The sequence below is a fragment of the Lipotes vexillifer genome, unplaced genomic scaffold, assembly GCF_000442215.2.
Source record: "Lipotes vexillifer unplaced genomic scaffold, Lipotes_vexillifer_v1.1 scaffold1717, whole genome shotgun sequence".
NCBI classification, from domain to species: Eukaryota; Metazoa; Chordata; class Mammalia; order Artiodactyla; family Lipotidae; genus Lipotes; species Lipotes vexillifer.
In genome coordinates, this window is record NW_006798134.1 from 45,943 (window position 1) to 51,373 (window position 5,431).

Consider the following 5,431-nt stretch of genomic DNA (forward strand, 5'->3'; position numbering starts at 1 on the left):
CCATACACAAAAATAAACTCAAAATGGATAAAAGACCTAAATGTAAGGCCAGACACTATCAAACCCTTAGAGGAAAATATAGGCAGAACACTCTATGACAGAAATCACAGCAAGATCCTTTTTGACCCACCTCCTAGAGAAATGGAAATAAAAACAAAAATGAACAAATGGAACCTAATGAAACGTAAAAGCTTTTGCACAGCAAAGGAAACCATAAACAAGATGAAAAGACCACCCTCAGAAAGGGAGAAAATATTTGCAAATGAAGCAACTGACAAAGGATTAATCTCCAAAATTTACAAGTAGCGCACACAGCTCAATATCAAAAAAACAAACAACCCAATCCAAATATGGGCAGAAGACCTAAATAGACATTTCTCCAAAGAAGATATACAGATTGCCAACAAACACATGAAAGAATGCTCAATATCATTAATTATTAGAGAAATGCATATCAAAACTACAATGAGATACCATCTCACTCCAGTCAGAAGGGCCATCATCAAAAAATCTACAAACAATAAATGCTGTATACGGTGTGGAGAAAATGGAACCCTCTTGCACTGTTGGTGGGAATATAAATTGATACAGCCACTATGGGGAACAGTATGGAGGTTCCTTAAAAAACTACAAATAGAACTAACATATGACCCAGCAATCCACTACTGGGCATATACCCTGAGACAACCATAATTCAAAAAGAGTCATGTACCAAAATGTTCATTGCAGCTCTATTTACAATAGCCAGGACATGGAAGCAACCTAAGTGTCCATCAACAGATGAATGGATAAAGAAGATGTGTCACATATATACAATGGAATATTACTCAGCCATAAAAAGAAATGCAACTGAGTTATTTGTAGTGACCTAATTGGACTTAGAGTTTTTCATACAGAGTGAAGTAAGTCAGAAAGAGAAAAACTAATACCATATGCTAACACATATATATGGAATCTAAGAAAGAGGGAAAAAAAAATGTCATGAAGAACCTACGGGCAAGATGGGAATAAAGACACTGACATACTAGAGAATGGACTTGAAGATATGGGGAGGGGGAAGGGTAAGCTGTGACAAAGTGGCATGAACATATATAAACTACCAAACTTAAAATAGCTAGCTAGTGGGAAGTAGCCACATAGCACAGGGAGATCAGCTCCGTGATTTGTGACCACCTAGGGGTGTGGGATAGGGAGGGTGGGAGGGAGGGATATGCAAGAGGGAAGAGATATGGGAACATATGTATATGTATAACTGATTCACTTTGTTATAAAACAGAAACTAACACACCATTGTAAAGCAATTATACTCCAATAAAGATGTTAATAAATAAATAAATAAATAAATAAATAAATAAATAAATAGCTGGGTATAAGATCTTGGATTAAAAAAAAAAAATCACAAACCCTGGCAACAGTTTTATTAGTAGGAAAAAAATACTTTAATTCAAACCAAAACCTAAGATCTATGTTTTATCTAGATGTAACCTATGTTTTATATAGATCTTACAAATATCCCTCATCTGTTTCAAAAAAAGAGAAAAGCAGGTAATTTTAATATTTGAATATTAAAAGACCTTACAAACATTTTTTAATAGTATCTTTTAGAATATATCACCTCTTCATATTAGTGAACTCTGCATTTTGACCTATTCCATTTTCATCAAATTTGCCCGCTTTAATATAACAAATTTAAAACATGTTTAAATTTTCTCCTCAAATTAGAGTATTGAAAAATCTGTTCCACCTGTTTGTCTTTACAATTTACAATTCCTGGTGAAAATTTAATACCTTATAGATATCTGTGAAAAACAAATCATACAATTTAGTTTTCTTGGCAAGGAATATTAAGTAAAACAACTGAAATAAAACAACTCATGCAGTGTTTGGCACAAAATATAAATTTAATAAATGCATAATATTTCTAAAGTGAAATTTATAAATAGATAAATTTTCCATAAAAAGTATAAATCCTTTCCACCTAATTACTGTTTCATGCTAAAATTATTTTTCTTATTTTATATTTCAAAATTCCTGAAATAGTCATCACAAACGATTATGGTGAAAGAAAAATAATTATTTCTCTTTAAAATGGTATATTAGAGAAGTTTTGAAAATTCTCTAATATTTTTATTTGACTAGATTTTAAGTGCTTTAATTATTATTATTTTTTTTGTCCTTTGTGTCTTTTAAATACAAAGTCTTAGCTGTCCCAGTGCCCAAAGTCTTCCCTTCCACTAAGGTCCAGTAGAGTCTGAATCTTCAATCAGAACCTCTGTGGTAGCAGCGAGTATATCCGAGTTCATGACCAGTCCTTCAGCACCTCCACTGCTTCCACTTCGCACAAAGATCTTCCCATCAGCCATCAGGCTCACCAGTTCCTTTCCACTACAGTATGACTTTGACAGCCCTTCAGCTTCTAGCAGGAGGTGCTCTCCAGAGGTGGAGTTTCCCAAGGGCTCAGGAAGAAGAGGAAGACCCTGACCGTCTGCAGGTTGTGTCAGGGACTCTGGATTATTGCCTAAGATATCTGTGCTGGTGATGAGGGTGCCTGCATTGGCAGCCAGTGCTATGGCAATCAGCACCTCAGGGTGGGTTTTTGCTTTGTGAGCCACCACGCTGTCCTTCTCATTTTTTTTTTTGCCACAGATATTGCAAGAAAACTGGTAGAAGGAGTCTGCATCATGATTCTTCATGTGCCAATTAAGGGATGCCTTTTGCCGCCAAGTAAATCCACAGATCTCGCATTGTAATGGCTGCTCGTCAGCGTGAATCATCCGGTGCACTGCCAGATTGTGGGAACTCTTGAAGGCCCAAGCACAGTATTCACAGATACAATCTCTTTGATCTGTACGACGTTTGGCGACTGAAGAGTCGCCCACAGGAGGGATGGGGACATAAGTATTCCTTCTTCAGCAAACGCTGATATTTAATGTGGTGCTGCAAATAGCTAGGGTGAGCAAGAAGGCCCAAAATTCCACCCTAAGATCATGCTAATCACCTCTATTTTTAAATGTGCAGAAACCTGCAGCTTAATTACTATTATTACTTTTTAAATTCTTTATTAGAGTATAGTTGCTTTAAAATGGCATGTCAGTTTCTGCTTTATAACAAAGTGAATCAGTTATACATATACATATGTCCCCATATCTCTTCCCTCTTGCATCTCCCTCCCTCCATCCTCCCTATCCCACGGCTCTAGGTGGTCACAGAGCACTGAGCTGATCTCCCTATGCTATGCGGCTATTTCCCACTAGCTATCTATTTTACGTTTGGTACTATGTATATGTCCATGCTACTCTCTCACTTTGTAACAGTTTCACTACAAATAACTCAATTTGTACAAATAACTACAAATAACTCAATTTTGTTTCTTTTAATGGCTGAGTAATATTCTATTGTATATATGTGCCACATCTTTACCCATTCATCTGTTGATGGACACTTAGATTGCTTCCATGTCCTGGCTATTGTAAATAGAGCTGCAATGAACATTATGGTACCTGACTCTCTTAGAATTATGGTTTTCTCAGGGTATATGCCCAGTAGTGGGATTGCTGGGTCATATGGTAGTTCCATTTTTAGTTTTTTAAGGAACCTCCATACTGTTCTCCATAGTGGCTGTGTCAATTTACATTCCCACCAACAGTGCAAGAGGGTTCCCTTTTATCCACACCCTCTCCAGCATTTATTGTTTCTAGATATTTTGATGATGGCCATTCTGACTGGTGTGAGATGATATCTCATTGTAGTTTTGATTTGCATTTCTCTAATGATTAATGATGTTGAGCATTCTTTCATGTGTTTGTTGGCAATCTGTATATCTTCTTTGGAGAAATGTCTATTTAGGTCTTCTGTCCATTTTTGGATTGAGTTGTTTGTTTTTTTGTTATTTAGCTGCATGAGTTGCTTGTATATTTTGGAGATTAATCCTTTGTCGGTTAGTTCATTTGCAAATATTTTCTCCCATTCTGAGGGTTGTCTTTTCGCCTTGTTTATGGTTTCCTTTGCTGTGCAAAGCTTTTAAGTTTCATGAGGTCCCATTTGTTTATTTTTGTTTTTATTTCCATTTCTCTAGGAGGTGGGTCAAAAAGGATCTTGCTGTGATTTATGTCATAGAGTGTTCTGCCTATGTTTTCCTCTAAGAGTTTGATGGTGTCTGGACTTACATTTAAGTCTTTAATCCATTTTGAGCTTACTTTTGTGTACGGTGTTAAGGAGTGTTCTAATTTCATTCTATTACATGTAGCTGACCAGTTATCCCAGCACCACTTATTGAAGTGGCTATCTTTTCTCCACTGCATATTCTTGCCTCCTTTATCAAAGATAAGGTGACCATATGTGTGTGGGTTTATCTCTGGGCTTTCTATCCTGTTCCATTGATCTATATTTCTGTTTTTGTGCCAGTACCATACTGCCTTGATTACTGTAGCTTTGTAGTATAGTCTGAAGTCAGGGAGCCTGATTCCTCCAGCTCTGTTTTTCTTTCACAAGATTGCTTTGGCTATTCGGGGTCTTTTGTGTTTCCATACAAATTGTGAAATATTTTGTTCTAGTTCTGTGAAAAATGCCAGTGGTAGTTTGATAGGGATTTCATTGAATCTGTAGATTGCGTTCAGTAGTAGAGTCATTTTCACAATGTTGATTCTTCCAATCCAAGAACATGGTATATCTCTCCATCTATTTGTATCATCTTTAATTTCTTTCATCAGTATCTTATAATTTTCTGCATACAGGTCTTTTGTCTCCTTAGGTAGGTTTATTCCTGGATACTTTATTCTTTTTGTTGCAATGGTAAATGGGAGTGTTTTCAGATTTTCATCATGAGTGTATAGGAATGCTAGAGATTTCTGTGCATTAATTTTGTATCCTGCCACTTTACCACATTCATTGATTAGCTCTAGTAATTTTCTGGTAGCATCTTTAGGATTCTCTACGTATAATATGTCATCTGCAAACAGTGACAGCTTTACTTCTTCTTTTCCGATTTGGATTCCTTTTATTTCTTTTTCTTCTTTGATTGCTGTGGCTAAAACTTCCAAAACTATGTTGAATCACAGTGGTGAGAGTGCGCAACCTTGTCTTGTTCCTGATCTTAGTGGAAATGTTTTCAGTTTTTCACCATTGAGGATGATATTGGCTTTGGGTTTGTCATATATGGCCTTTATTATGTTGAGGAAAGTTCCCTCTATGCCTACTTTCTGGAGTGTTTTTAACATAAAAGGGTGCTGAATTTTGTTGGAAGCATTTTCTACATCTATTGAGATGATCATATGGTTTTTCTCCTTTAATTTGTTAATATGGTGTATCACGTTGTTTGATTTGCGTATATTGAAGAATCCTTGCATTCCTGGGATATACCCCACTTGATCATAGTGTATGATCCTTTTAATGTGCTCTTCAATTCTGTTTGCTAATATTTTGTTAGGGATTT

General features: G+C 36.1%; 1 pseudogene; it reads right to left on the minus strand.

Moving 5' to 3' along the window:
• Window positions 1–2,234: 2,234 nt before the first annotated feature.
• Window positions 2,235–2,979, minus strand: LOC103078731 (E3 ubiquitin-protein ligase ZFP91 pseudogene; annotated as a pseudogene).
• Between the last annotated feature and the right edge of the window lie 2,452 nt (window positions 2,980–5,431).